Source organism: Mchenga conophoros, unplaced genomic scaffold (assembly GCF_057382185.1).
Source record: "Mchenga conophoros isolate Kocher_MC1m ecotype Shallow Benthic unplaced genomic scaffold, M_conophoros_male_GT1.1 unmapped_scaffold_4, whole genome shotgun sequence".
NCBI lineage: Eukaryota > Metazoa > Chordata > Actinopteri > Cichliformes > Cichlidae > Mchenga > Mchenga conophoros.
The window spans coordinates 396,381-412,612 of NW_028182331.1; the positions used below are offsets into that span (position 1 = coordinate 396,381).

At 45.8% G+C, this 16,232-nt stretch overlaps 1 pseudogene; it reads left to right on the forward strand.

Moving 5' to 3' along the window:
• Positions 1-10,443: 10,443 nt before the first annotated feature.
• LOC146546216 (uncharacterized) lies at positions 10,444-12,084 on the forward strand (annotated as a pseudogene).
• Positions 12,085-16,232: the final 4,148 nt, after the last annotated feature.

Consider the following 16,232-nt stretch of genomic DNA (forward strand, 5'->3'; position numbering starts at 1 on the left):
AGCTACCAGTCCAGAAAGAGTGTCAATATTCAGGCTTAACGCCAATCGTGGTCAAAGAGATACTGAATCAGGGTGAGGACTCAAGGGTTCTTGTTACAAAGAGGCTTCGAGTTTTTGTTCTCTTTTTTGGTTCCTTTTTCTGGGTTTATGGAGAAGAAACGCCTGTAGAATAAAATCATATAGAAGCATATTAAGCATTTTAATTGACCAGTTAAAAAATAAGTACAAGCCTATACGTACACATACACAGCCATGGCCAAACTGCAACAAGAATGGGTTTCTCCAAATTCAAGACAAAATATCACCAAAATGCTTTGGGAAGTGAACACTGCATGGTCAAAAGTATTGGCACCCTTCACAACATGTGTCTTTTGCAGTGATAAGTCACACTTTTGCATTTTAAAAGTCCAGTACCAAGGTTATAGGTAGTTAGACGTCAGCCGAGTCTTGGTCTGGCCCTGAGTCTAGGCCAGGCTTGGACCCAGATTCAGACTGTTATTTTATAAAAACAGTCTGAATACGGGTCCAACCCAGCCAAAACTCAGAGCCAGACCTGGATTCCAGCCACCTCAGAGCCAGACTCCAGATCCCAGAGTCTCAATTACAATTGTTGCAACGCGAGACTCTCAGGTCTGAGAAATAAAAAAGACATATTTGCTCACCTTTGAAGAACTTTCAGAGTGAAAGCCAGCTCAGATGGATAATGGATGTTAAAATTGTAGTAGCTCCCAAACATGATGCACAATGCAGAAATGAAGGAGGATATGTTTGTGCTGACTAGGTTCCGATCAAGACTCAGCATGTATCTTCTACATGGGAAAGCATGGACTCCATCTCTTCAAAGTAGCTGAGCAGAAGCAGGACCACCTCTTTCACATCATCTGAGCAGCCACTCTGCGGTCCCCGTATCCGCTTGACTTCCGGCGCCGTCTCGGATGGCAGCCTGTCTAGCATGCTCTCTACAGTTGAAAATCACTTTCCCCTTTCTTTCTTTTCCTCTTATTTATTTCTTTTTGTATATTTAGTTATTTTTTTAGTTTATACTTCTTGTGTAGTCAAGAAATTTCTATCCATGTTTGGACACGAAACTCCGTGTAAAACTACTGAGATGACCGCGACGCCACGCTGCCCCTTTGTCTATAGCTGGGACCTGCTGCTGGGGCTAAGACAGCACAGCCATGCCGGTGTTCAGCATGAGACCCCTGCGGTGATCAAGAGGAACTACCGCAGCTGCAGAGCCGGGAAAACACGAAGACTGAGGAGGAAAAGATTCCGTCCTGCTCTCCCGTCTGTAGTGACTGGCAATGTCAGATTGCTGGTTAATAAGATGGAGGAGATCACAAAGCTGACAAGGACAGAGAAAGTTTTCCGAGAATGCAGTGTTATGTCTTTCACGGAGACATGGCTGCACAAAAACATCCTGGACCAGGTGGTGGATATAAACGGATTTACGTGTGTGAGAGCGGAAAGGGACCGAGGCAGCAGCGAGAAGAAGAGGGGAGGAGGACTCGCTCTCTATGTTAACAACCGCTGGTGTTCCCCCAGTCACGTTAAGGTGAGGATGGCTGTGTGTAACAAACACATCAAACTGTTAGCAGTCGGTCTTCGACCATATTATTTACAGCAAGAGTTTTCCCTCACCATTATCGTCATTGTTTTCATCTCCCATGACGCCAACGCGGCACAGGCGTATGACGTCATCAGCTCTGCGACAGCGGACCTACTAAATCGTGGTCCCTCTGCATTTGTGGCTATAACGGGCGATTTTAACCACACGAACCTCTCCACTGTTCTACCTACATTCAAGCAGTATGTGGACTGCAAAACAAGACACAACAAAACACTGGACCTTTTTATGCCAATGCCACTGAGGCATACACCTCCTGCCCTCTCCCTTCTCTGGGCAGGGCTGATCACAACCTGGTCTACCTCCAGCCCCTTTACAGACCTGCTGTTCAGAGACAACCTGCAGCCATAAAAACAGTTACAATATGGACAAGGGAGTTGGAAGAGACTCTGCAGGGATGCTTTGAGTCAACTGACTGGGATGTTCTTTGTGATTCTCATCAGGACAATATTGACAATCTGACAGGCTGTGTAACAGATTATATCAACTTCTGTGTGGACACTGCGGTCCCCAAAAAAAACATTCTGTGCTTCCCCAACAATAAACCCTGGGTTACCGAAGACATCAAAGCAACCTTGAACAAGAAAAAAAGAGCTATCAGAAATGGTGACAGACATCAGCTGAAAGTGGTGCAGAAGGAGCTGGAAGCCAAGATTGCAGAGGGTAAAGAGTCCTACAGACGGAGGCTGGAAACCAAACTTCAGGAAAACAACACCAGGGAGGTGTGGAATGGAATGCGGGCCATCACTGGCCTGAGACAAAAGAGAGGTGTTGGGATGGATGGGGATGTCGAAAGTGCTAATAACCTTAATCTGCACTTCAATAGGCTTGACTGCCCTACGTCTCCTGTCTCCACACCCAGCTCTTCCCATCTTCTCCTTTCGCCTCCCCCCTCTCCTGCCCCCTCAGACATTCTCACCCTGTCCCTCTCAGCAGATGACATCAAAAAAGAATTGGGCAGACTCCACTCCAGCAAAGCTGCTGGCCCTGACGGTGTCAGTCCCAGGGCCCTCAGGTGCTGTGCTTCCCAGCTGTCTGGAGTTCTACGATGGATCTTCAACATGAGCCTGGAAATGCAGAGAGTGCCATCACTCTGGAAGACATCCTGCCTGGTTCCTGTCCCTAAAAAGATCAATCCGTCGACCCTCTGTGATTACAGTCCAGTGGCTCTGACCTCACATGTCATGAAGACGCTGGAGAGACTCATCCTGAGACATCTGCGTCTGCTGGTGGAGCCTTGGCTGGACCCCCTGCAGTTTGCTTATCAACCTCGTATCGGCGTGGAGGATGCCATCATATACCTGCTGGACCAGGCTTATTCTCACCTGGACATTGTTGGGAGCACTGTGAGGGTCATGTTCTTTGACTTCTCCAGTGCTTTTAACACGATCAGACAATCACTGCTGGGGAATAAGCTCACGGAAATGCAGGTGGACGCCCCACTGGTAGGTTGGATTACGGACTATTTAACAAGTCGACCGCAGTATGTTCGACTGAAGAGCTGCCGCTCAGATAACATCCTTAGCAGCACAGGGGCGCCGCAGGGGACGGTCCTATCACCCTTCCTCTTCACCCTCTACACATCTGACTTCAGGTACAAGTCTCAGTCATGTCATCTGCAGAAATTCTCGGATGACTCTGCCATTGTGGGCTGTATCAGGGATGGACAGGAGGAGTGCAGGAGTGTGGTGGACAGCTTTGTCGAGTGGTGTGAGCTAAACCACCTACAACTTAACATCACAAAGACAAAGGAACTGATTATGGACTTTAGGAAGCAGGCTCCTCCTCCTAACCCTGTCACCATCAGAGGGGCTGATGTGGAGATAGTTGAGGACTACCGGTACCTGGGGGTACACTTGGACTGTAAGCTGGACTAGACCATGAACACCAATGCTATCTTCAAAAAAGGGCAGAGTCTGCTTTTCCTACTGAGGTGACTCAAGTCCTTCAATGTTGGTAGGAAAATGCTGACCATGTTCTATCACTCAGTGGTGGAGAGCGTAGTGTTCTTTGCAGCTGTGTGCTGGGGAAGTGGAGTGAAGACAGCTGATGCCAACAGGCTGAACAAACTGATTAAAAAGGCTGGTTCTGTCCTGGGTGTCAGACTTGAGAACCTGGAGGAGGTGTCTGAAAGGAGAATGCTAAAAAAAGCTTGTTTCTATCATGGACAACCCCTCCTACCCCATGCACACCCCCATGATGGACCATCGGACTACGATGACCTGGATGACTGAGAACCTTCACAGACATATTTACTCAACTAATTTTTTTTGCTTCATCTACTTCCGTACCATTGATTCATTAATGTTGAATTCTCTGGCAGCTGCGGTATTCCAGTGTTCTGGACCTGAAAAAAGGGTTTGATCTTTGGTTTCATTCTACAACACTGGACTTTATTTTCTACGAAGGTTTGAACTTTGAGAGTGTTTAAAGAAGAGAGAAAAATGTGAAAATGTTCATGCCTGTCTCAGAAAAGTGTAAAGAGTGTGCAGTGAGGGGTTTTACAGCCTTAAAACATCTATAATAGTTTAAAAAAAAGAAAAAGAAAAATGGCTACTTCGGATTTCACCTATGGCGGGTTATTTTTAGAACGCAACTCCCGTGATAAGTGAGGGACCACTGTACATAGCCTCTTAATGTGACCAATATCTTTTTAATAGAGACACAGGTGACCATTTTCAGTATTTCAAAAGTTTGCCCGTGCTTTTCAGCTGAACTAGCATGCTAGCGCTAAGTTATCAAGGATTAGTCTAAATACTGATGCTAGTGATGTCTGGAAAAAAGTAGCCTGTCAAACTTACCGTGCAAACTTCAGATGAACAACCACAGATCATCAAAAACAATTGAAATCGTATATTTGTGATTTGTCCTAAAAACGTCGTTGCTCGACGTTTTCTGCTCTCGTGTTCTCTCTCCACTCTGCAGATGGTGCGTGCTGCTGGTTCGTTCGCTGTGGCCATGAACTAGGAGCTGTTCTCCCGCTCCTCCCACCCTCACATCATTATCCAATCATAGACAAGCTACAGATGCACATTCAAAATTAGGCGCACTCAGTGCAGCAGAGAGTAGCTTACAGTAGCCTACAGCTCTGTGGACAGGAGGCACCATGGACATCCTATGGGAGGCACTATTAGGTTGTTTAGCCTGTGAAATCGCTCACCTAACCCAAAAACAGTAGTCTAGTCTAAGTAACACATTACAATTAAAAGAAGCATAAAGAATACAAGGATTATGACTGAACAGAAGCGTTACTTAGGCTATTGATAATAACAATTTCTTATAGGTCACTCTACAAAAGGCTGCAAATAGCCTGAATGATTAAAAAACCGACAATGTCATTATAATTGTATGTCTTTATATACCCTATCCGGTTGTTCAGTGATGACGCGACGAATCCTACTTCCGGGCCTAAAGTAGTCTGCGTTTAATATGGCTTTTGTGTTGTTAACATGTTTAATGTTATGTATTTTCTTCTATTTGATCTCAAAAAGCTCCTAAAACAGTCAGTGATCACTGTTGACCTCCCTCGGCTTTTATTACCGCTAATCATTTATTTAAGCTCAGTTTTTAAAACCTTAGGATGTAACTACAGCCCAGCCCGTGCAGCAGTATATGAATGACTAACCTCGTATTGTGGATATCCATCTACAATACGAGGTTAGTCATTCTCAGTTGTTCTCCTGGCTGAAGTTTGGTCCTTTTACAGCATCCTGCCATGTGATTACATTTGTTCCTGACCACCGAGAACACTCACGTTAACTTTTATCGAGTGGAAAAAAAAGTTAGCTTGTTTATATTATGCTAACATAGCTGTGTCGCTAGCGGTCACGTAGCACATCATTATATACCAGCTAGCCCAACTTCAGTAACCCTACAAACGTCACTGCTGTTTAGTTTTCTGTCTTCATTTATGCTGGAAGTGATAACAGAGCTGTACGTTTTAATTTGTTTCCAAAACCCCGCAGTCAGGACATGCTATATTGTATTTAGATAGAAGCTAGCGAGCTAACTCCCTGCTAACTTCTAACTCCGTTAAATGTCATAAATTCCGTTTTCATGGATGCCTGGATGTTAAACTCAATTGTTACACCTGGTAGAGCAGAACGCTGATCATTTTATTAAAGATGAAAGACTTTAGACAGTTTTCAACTCTCAGTAATGCCACAGTGATCGTTTGATATATGGACCTGCAGCGGAGTTTAGGTCCAGACACGGCTAGTGACGTCAGACTGAACAATCGAATAAATAGTAAAGTAACCTCTCAGGTTCACAATGACATTTTCTGTTGTCACAACCCGGCTCATAGGAAGTGACAAACAAATGGGAGACCACACACAGGCTTTTAAAGACTGTAAGACATAATTAATCAAAATAAGGTAAAGCAACTTAAACACAATTTAAAGGACATAACAGCCATAACTGAAACTTCCAAATGAACATGACAAGTGCCAGAGAGAGTGTCAAAGCCAGCCTCCCTCGCTGGTTCAGTCAAGGTGTCTTTATATACACTGGGACTGGCCTCTCAGGTGTGCTGCATCAATAATTGGGCCAGCTCCACCTACCTGCAAGAAACAGGTAAAAGAAAAAGCAAAACACAAGGCCAGCCCACTGGCCGTCACACTTCCCCCCCATAGAACAGGGTCTCACCCTGAATTGGCAAACACATTTACATTATGAATTTGCAACTAGAAGAACTAACATATATTAAATTCATAACATATATACACACACATGCAACCTCACTTTCAACACCTTTTGTATGCTCAAAAATCATCATCATCAGCTCAACTCCAACCTCAGCAACCTTGGTACCTAGGAGCAATTTAAGAGGAAGGAAAACGATACTGGAGAGGACATACTTCAAAGCATATGAGGAGTGAAGCTGCTGGTTACAAAGGGGCACGGGACAAAGCATCTGCCATGACATTATCTTTGCCCTTAATGTGCTGGATATCAAAATTGTAAGGCTGCAAAAAGAGAGCCCACCGCATGAGCCTCTGATTTGGGTTCTGCAATGCGTTCAAGAAAGTGAGAGGGTTATGGTCAGAAAATACCTCAATTGGCCGAGCAGAATCTAAATATACCCTAAAATGCTGCAAGGCCAAGACTAATGCCAAAGCTTCCTTCTCAATGACCAAATAATTCAGCTGATGGGAGTTGAACTTCTTGGAATAGAAACTAACTGGATGTTCAGTACCTTGCTTGTCAGCTTGGACTAGAACAGCACCTGCACCAATGTGGCTTGCGTCCACGTACAGCTTAAAGGGCTGATCCAGGCGAGGGGCTAAAAGCACAGGTTCAGAGCACAGTAAAGCTTTTACATCCCAAAAAGCTTGCTGGCATGCTGCAGACCAAATAAACTTTACTTTGGCCTTCAACAAATCAGTCAGATGAGCAACCACTGTTGAGAAGTTTCGACAAAAACAGCGGTAATAACCGACCAGACCCAAAAATCTCATGAGTTCCTTTTTGGTTACTGGAACAGGGAACTCTTTAATGGCCAACACCTTTGCATCAACTGGCCTCACATAACCTTGGCCTACAACCTTACCAAGATAGGTCACAGTTGCTTTTGCAAATTCACATTTTGCCAGGTTGATAGTCAGATTTCCCCAAACTAATCGTTCAAACAAAGTGCGAATACGATCCAGATGATCCTCCCAGGTGCTACTATATACCACCACTTCATCTAGGTAAACAGCACAGCCTTTCAGCCCATTAAAAGTCACTGTTAATTTTATCAATTTATTTGTCATTACTTTAACACTAATCCACTGTTTATTTTTTTATTTACTTTAGTTCATTTTCTCCTCTTTGATCACTACGATTTCTTGACTATTTATTATTTCACAAAAAATCAACTAATCTACTTTGTCTCCCTTTTTGTCATCAAGGAATTCACACACACACTCACAGGCTGGTCACTCGCCCCCACCTTTTCTTTCTCTCTCACACATACGCACATTTTACTCTTCGTTCGTTCCACCTGTGACCCCGCCCCTCGAGGCTGGCTCACACACACCTCATGCTTCTCGCAGTCTCATTCAAACTTTCTGCGAGACACTTCTTCCTCTGCTTATTCCGGACAACGCCCTAAGCGGCACACAGAGCGGGTGCCATCCACTCGTGAACCTCACAAATTATTCAAACTGCGCCACGGACTCGATACCGCGGTTTCTCTTCCCCTAAAAAATATAAAACCAAATTAAACCCCCAATTGACTTCACAGTTCCCAACAATTCACGACACGGCCTTCTGCCGCGATTTCTGCACACCACAAACACACACTTTTTAGACACGAATTCTTTTTTGTTACTTTAATTGACTCCCGTACTTCAGACGAGACGCCGACTCTAATGGCGCTTTCACACACACACGCAATCTACACACACTGCAGTCAGTGGGCTGAGCCAAGCAGTCGTTCTCTCACTAACAAAACAACTTGCCCCCACTCTCATGCAGGTTATCAACCACGACTAGGATCCAACACCTAGCTTTAGTTATTTAAGGAGCCACCAATCCCCAGGTCACCACCCTGGATCTCCTGCCCTCACAGGTCCTAGCCCCGCGTCCGAGACTAGGTGGGGTAACCAAACCCGTGACACGCGCAGCCCTTAGCTGGCGACGAAGCCTCTCAGCCCCGCTTTCTAACTAATAATTACACGTTTCCTGCTTTAACGCACGGGGACGGATCACACACCGCCACTTTTTTCCTAATAACTAAGACGGATCAAACACCGCCACGGATCAAACACCGATTCTATTAATCCGTAACAAACGTCTCCTGCTTTAACGCACCGAGATATCCTTACGGGGCGCTAAACATCAACCTGAGTTCTTATCAAAAGTCTCTTGCTTTAGTCGCTCACAGTACGCTAAACATCAACCTGAGTTCTTAGCAAAAGTCTCTTGCTTTAGTCGCACTGAGACGGACGCTAGCCGCCTTTTTTTTTTCTACTGAGTGAATTTACGCTGGGATACGTTCAACTTAGCGAACAGATAATTTAGGCTTTAAACACTATGCACGGTTCGAAAATAAACAGGTCGTGCTTACCTTTTAATCATGTGAGCTAGCTCTCTGTTCGCCTTGTTTCACGATCTCAGCTCTGCCAATTCATCTCTGGGCCTCGAGCGAATCCCGCGGGTTCGGCACCAAAACTGTTATGAAATCAGTTTTACCCCGGTTCTTTTCATTCCTCGAGCGTCCAGAGATGGCACCGGACTCAGTAGTCATTTTCACAAAATCTTTATTCATCTTCATTTACTCATCTTCATTTATCTTCATTTAAGCATGCACTTCTAGAAGGGAAGAGAGGCCGGTGTCCCTCTGCAAAAATCTTCACCCCTTTGTTAGTTACAGCCAGCTTTAGAGAAGTGACCCCATCATAAAACCCCCTACGGTGTGCTGGAAACTCTGTGTCTGTGTCTATGTGAGTGCTCGTGAGTGAGTGTGTGCGCATACCTGTGTGTATGTGCGTGCACATGAGTGAGTGTGCGTGTGGATGTGTGTGCGTGACCGTTAAAACACTGTGGGTGTAGGTGACCCCCTAGAGGTCATAAAACCCCTCTCACTTCCTGACCACAGTTACAAATGTTGAGACCCCCACCCTAAAACTTCCTCTGGGGAATTTCCACTCAGTGGGGGAGGTCTACAATCTACTCCTAAGTTCACGACACAATCAGCCTTTATTACTCCACAGGCAGTATCTCTAAAATAATTCTACATTCTATGGTAACACATTTCTAAACTCTAAATCAGCTAAACAGTTCTACAGTCGCTGCTCGTGCGGTCGACCGGCCAGTCAGCTGAGCAGTTTTGTGTTCTTTTTCTAACTTTAATGCTCTTTTTGTTGTTGTTTTTCACCGTCTACTCAGTATATTTGTATTCTTTTCCTTTTCCTCATTTTTCCTCTACACGTCATGCTATTGTCTGTACACCAGTGCTTGTAACTGACACTGAAAATGTTTATGATGTGCTCTGCCACCTGAGCTACAGCCACCCCTATGTGGCTGTAGCTCAGGTGGCAGAGCAGGTCAGCCACTAATCAGAAGGTCGGTGGTTTGATCCCAGGCTGCCTCCTGGCTGCATGCCAAATATCCTTGGGCAAGATACTAACCCCATGTTTGCCTACTGGTGATGGTCAGAGGGCCCGGTGGCGCCAGTGTCCGGCAGCCTCGCCTCTGTCAGTGCGCCCCAGGGCAGCTGTGGCTACAACGTAGCTGCCATCACTAGTGTGTGAATGACTGAATGTAGTGTGAAGCGCTTTGGGTCTTTAAGGACTAGGAAAGCGCTATACAAATGCAGGCTATTTTACAATTTTGTGATTTTTCAGACTTGTTTCCGACACTTCGACAGGCCCCCAAGGCTCACCTACACCAGGGACTTACTCATCCAGCTGCGGCTGCAGCTACAGCCCGGCCTCGGACTTTTCCGCCCCACTACCACGGACTGCTTTCCCGAGGAAATACTCTGTGGACACGGAAATTGAAAAACGCACAATAGCAAGGTAACCAGGAGGAGATTAAATAAGAGCGGGGTTGAGAGCCAGACTCAAGAGGGAGGCACACAAACAACGAGCGTCTTGCGCCCATTATCCTTGCTAATGTGCGGTCTCTCTACTCCAAGCTGGACGAGCTGGAAGCCTGCGTCAACCACCTGCATGAGTACAGAACTGCCTCTGTTCTGGCGTTCACGGAATCGTGGTTAAACAACAGTGACGATGACAGCACTCTGCACATTGATGGCTTTTCACCACCTCTATGTCTGGACAGGGACCGCGAACGCACCGGGAAGCAACATTTAGACGTGTGTCGGAATGCAAACAACAGCTGGTGCTCTACAGTCCCTGTGCCCCTACTACCTCCCCAGAGAATTCCCACAGCTTTTCATCATCTTGGTTTACATCCACCCCAGAGCTGATGCAGCTAAAGCCACAGAGTACATCACCAACCCTCTGTACAAACTGGAACAATTATCACCAGTCTCTCCCAAGTTCATCCTGGGTGATTTCAACCACTGTTCCCCTGACAAGTTGCTTAAAGGATACCAACAGTATGTTACATGCAGCACACGTCAGGGGAAGACTCTGGATAAATGCTATGGCTCTGTACCAGATACATTTAAAGCCCTCACCCTCCCCCCTCTCGGCTCAGCAGACCACCACACCATCCTGCTGGCCCCTGCTTACACCCCAGTCATCAAGAGGATTAAAAAGGTCACCAAAAACATCAAGCTGTGGACAGAGGAAAGTATCCTCACCCTGCAAGGATGTTTCGAAGCCACTAACTGGGACAGCCTTCTTTCGCCCTCTGATGACATCGACAAACAAGTCAACACGGTGACATCATACATCTCCTTCTCCGTTGACAACATTATCCCCTCAAAAACAGTCTCCATCTACCCCAACAACAAACCCCCTGGATCACCAAGGAGCTCAAGGAAATCCTTAATAAAAAAAGAGGGTTTTCTTCACCGGCTCTGCTCTGGACAAAAAGAAGGTCAACAGGGAGGTCAAGAGGGCCATAAAAACTGCTAAACTGGAGTATAAAAACACAGTTGAAAAAAATTTCACCACAGGGGACCGTCGCACAGCCTGGCAGGGCCTCCAAACCATGGCCTCTGTGAATACTGTGGTGACAACCCCCAGAACCATCCAGGTGGAGGGCAGTAACCCTTCCTCCTTCCCTGACGACCTTCTACACCAGGTTTGAGACGGACAATATCACCCAGCTTGAGGAGTCTAGATCCTCACTAAAACCTGGCAGCTCTGCACTCACCTTCAGGACTGAGGATGTGGTGAGAGCCCTCAGGAGGACCAGGGAGAGGAGCTCACCCGGCCCTGACAACATCAGCAGTCGAGTCCTGAGGCACTGTGCAGGGCAACTAGGAAGTGTGTTCCGGACTCCATTTCAACATTCAATTGACATTCACACCGACCCTCAGCTGTGGAAACACTCCACAGTCATCCCCATCCCATAAAGAAACAACCCAAAGTCTCTGAATGATCTTCGTCCTGTGGCCCTCACCTCCCTGGTAATGAAGGCCATGGAGAAGATCATAAAACAGCACATTGTAAGAGCAACTGACCCCCTGATGGACCCCCTCCAGCTTGCTTACCATGCGCACAGAGGTGTCGATGATGCAAAAATCTTCATCTTGAACTCCATCCACAAACATCTGGAACTCCCTCACTCCTCTGCCAGACTTCTGTTTGCTGATTTCTCATCAGCGTTCAACACTCTGCAGCCTCATATCCTGGCCACTAAACTTTCCTCCCGATTTCACCTGGATGATCAGCTAATCCTGTGGATATTGGACTTTTTGACCAACAGGACTCAGAAAGTTTGGGTCAACAACTCTCTCTCCGGTCTCTGTTCCACCTCCACTGGCTCCCCCCTGCCCGTCAACCTCTACACCGATGACTACAGATCCACTCAGCCCAACTGTCACCTGGTGAAATATGCTGATGGCAAGGTTCTCCTGTCACTGCTTTCAGGCCCCTCACAACACCATGGGCCCGCTCTGCAGGAGATTGTAGAGTGGTGTGACAGCTCCAAACTTGAACTGAACGTGAGCAAAACCAAAGAGGTGGTGGTGACCTTCTCCAGTAGGCAGAGGGATCTGGCTGCTTCAGTCAGCACCACCATCCATGGGAAGCCAGTGGAGGTAGTTTAGGAGTACTAATACCTGGGAACCATCTTTGGCAACCTCCTGAAATTCTCTGCCAACACAGAGGAGATTCTCAGGAGGTGCCACCAATGGCTATACCTCCTTAGGAAACTCAACTCCTTTGGAGTCAGCACACCCATCATAATGACTTTTTACTATGCCTTCCTGGAAAGCATCATGACATTCTCCATTACCTGCTGGTTCCACTCCCTCAGCCTTCAGAACAGGAACAGACTGCAGCACACTGCATCAGTGTGCTCTAAAATCATTGGCTGGCCTGTCAGAACTGTGGCACAGGTTTTCAGCCAACAGGCCCTTTGACAGGCAGCCAAAAGCATCAATGACCCCCTCTCACATTCTTCACCCCGCATTTCAATGGCTCCCCTTTGGGCGGCGCCTCCGCTGCATTTCCTGCAGGACTGAGAGGAGGAGAGCCACCTTTGTCCCCAAAGCCACTCTGCTTTTTAACTCCAGCCGATAAGACCATTTCCCACACCAGAAACATAAACTACACTCTTTCCATACTGCCGACACTTTACTCACTTACAGTTATTTACTCACCGTTCGGTCACTTTAATTTTGAAACTATGTAATTTGTGTATACATTGTATATTCTGTGTATTTATTATCTCACTCTTATTTCCTGTTTATGCCCTGTCCTTATCTTCAATGTCAAGCTGCTCTGTTGTATGTTAATTGCCCCATGGGGATAAATAAAGTCTTTCTGAATCTGATTCTGATTCTAAATGGCCGGACTGATTTGGATATCTCCTCTGCTACAATAAAACTTGCTTTCACAACAGCTTCCCTTTGTGATTTTGCTCTTGTGGAAAACATCTGCAGAAATGTTAGATTCTTCTTTAGCTCTTCTACCTTCCATAGTTTCTGCCCTGCATTCAGGTTTTTCAGCTTATCCTGATGTTTTGTCTCGTAGTGCCGTCATAAATTAAATTCCTTAATTACAGCCACATTAGCTCCACAAATAAGACACACGGGTTTACCAGCAATGTCTGTAAACATATATTCAGCCTCCCACCGGTGCTGAAAGGCTCTGTTTTCAGAATCAACTTTTCTCTTTGCCATTGTGAGGGGCTAGCTTCACAATAACAGAAGTTTGACTGGCAAGGAAGCTGCAGCGCTGCATTATGGGATCTGTTGTTTGTGTGCTATTAGTACCTCATATCGACGGGCCATGCATAACAATAGTAATAAATCTATATAAAATGATCTTGCGGGCCGGATATAAATGTACGCCGGGCTGGATGTGGCCTGTGGGCCTTGAGTTTGGCACGTGTCCTAGAGCATAGCTTAGCTCTTCCAAGTGCTAGCACATGGAGCTCCCCATGTGCATTAGTGCCGAAGTCTGACAATACTCTTCGATTCTGTACGAATTATCGAAAAGAAATGCAGCCCCTAAAGCCAACTCTTTTCCCTTACTTAGGATGGATGACTGTGTTGATTGGGTTGGATCCGCTACTTTTGTGGCCAAATTACATTTATCAAAGGGATTTTGGCAGGTTCCTTCAACTCCTAGAGCGTCTGAGAACTCTGTATTTGTTACCCCCGATCACTTCCTTGCTGTTGGAGCACTACGTCTTGGCCATACTTTACCCTTTACTCTACCTCTCCATTCCAACAAGCTAGGGATGCACCGATACGATACCGGTATCAGGTATCGGCCTCGATACCACATTTTCTAAAGTACTCGTACTCGTTAAAAGTCCCCCCGATACCGGGGACCGATACCACGGTCTATGTTTGAGCGGCGTGTAAGGGGTTAATCACAGGCGCCGAGTGCCTGCCCCCAGGCCCCGGCTGCAGCTCAGAGCGGGGGAGAAGGGGAGGCGAGACATGTCTGAGCAAATTGTGCTCAGCGAAATTGTCCAGAGGAGGCTCAAAAGGTAGCGCATTTAACACAAGCAATTTAATCAAGCACCTAAAATCCCAACACGACAATGAGTACAAGGAGTTTACCCACGCTTCTAAACCAACACAACCCACACTGCAGCAAACTCTTGCAAGGCGAGAGAAAATGTCCAGAGACAATCTACGTGCTGTGAAAATAATACAAGCAATTATCGAGTACATTGCATTGAGTGACCTGCCACTCTCGGAGGTAGAAAATGTTGGATTCCTGCGTCTCCTACATGTTCTGGAGCCCAGATATGATTTCCCAAGCCGCCACTACATGACTGACACGGAGCTGTCCGTGAAAAAACATATCCACAGCCTACTGCAAATCTCCTCTGCGTTTAGTTTCACACGGATATTTGGACAAGCAGTGTTAGCCCCGTGTTGCTGATCAGCCTAACCTCCCAGTGGATAGACGAGTTTCACGCCGCAACGAGCCATAACATGTCGAACAATTCCGTGGCTCCCACACCAGCCAGGCTATAGTGCATGTGTTTGAGGAAATGCTCCAGACATGGGGTATACCTAAGACATCAGTACATGTTGTGCTTTGTGACAATGCCAAAAACATGATTGAAGCCATGAACGACGCAGGGCTCCCAAGTCTGCCATATGTCGCGCACACGCTCCAACTGGCTGTTCACGAGGGCTTATTAGCACAGATGAGCATAGCTGATGCTATAGCAGTGGGATGGAAAATAGTTGGGCATTTTAAACATCCCGCCTTAGCCTACACCCGCCTCGAGGACATTCAGGGTCAGCGCAAGTGTTGGGGGTGTCCGAGCATGAACTCCCTGACCATCTCACCGCTCACCAGTGGGCTCTTATGGAGACGACTGTTGCCATCCTCGCCCCCTTTGAGGAACTAACTAAAAAAGTGAGCAGCTACGACGCACTAGCCTCTGATGTCATCCCAGCTGTGACTGTGCTGGTGTGATTTCTAAACAGAGAAACAGACGAACAAATTTAAAATTAAATTTTGTTTTTTTATAATTATTTATTCTGTAATATGTTGCATACAACATGCTTTTCATTTTAAATAAATGTTCTTAATTCCAAACTAGTCCCTTTTTTGTTAGTTTTTTGTTAAATTATAGGACTAAAGCTGTTACCTGTAAATTTAAATCATGTTTTTATTAAGTACTCGGTATCGGTATCGGCGAGTACTGAAATGGAAGTACTCGTACTCGTACTCGTTTTCAAAAAAGTGGTATCGGTGCATCACTACAACAAGCATTCCTGTTCTCAGGAAACCGGGTGTGAACGGCAAGAATCCAAACAAAAGAAATTCATATCATTCCACACATTCTCAAGTCCATGGATGCGTAGCATTTGCAGGTGTGGGTGTCATGCCCTGGGGCTTTTTGCTGCCAGTGTAAATGTTAATTTACAATGTATGACCGGCTTATGTATTTCAGTTTTTAATAAGAGCCAGTTAATACCATAGCTGAACTCCAAACATCACAATACTGTAATAACTATTTCGTATTGTGTTGCCTTGCATGAAGAGCATAGATTTATATGAGCTCTTTAAGGTGTATGAGGTATATTAACTGATAAAAAAAAAGTGTGTTTCAAGAGTTTTTATCATCAGTTTGCATTTTTAATGCCCTTTACGTCATTATAGCCCTTCACATTATCATGAATACATAATTTCTTTAGGTCAGCTGGGAGACTGACACTATTACCTTCACTTTGCACATATGCTGCAGTTTTGAGAATGACCATGCATTCCAATGTGAGAGCAGTGAACGACGCCAATGTTTTTCAGTTTTTACTCGATTGTTCCTACCAGCCTCCCACATTGTCTAGGCCCAAAACTTTACACGTCACTGATGGTATTTCAGTTAACTTCTTTTCCTGGTTCCTTAACACATGTCTGCTTCCAGAAAAACAAGTTACTCTGGGTTAGTGCTCCGTGGCTTGTTCCAGTAGGCTAGGTTGTTCATAGCTGAGAGTGCAGGATTCAACACGTTGTTAAGGTTCAAAAATTGAGGAAGGAGAGTACAAACATCCATGGTCCAG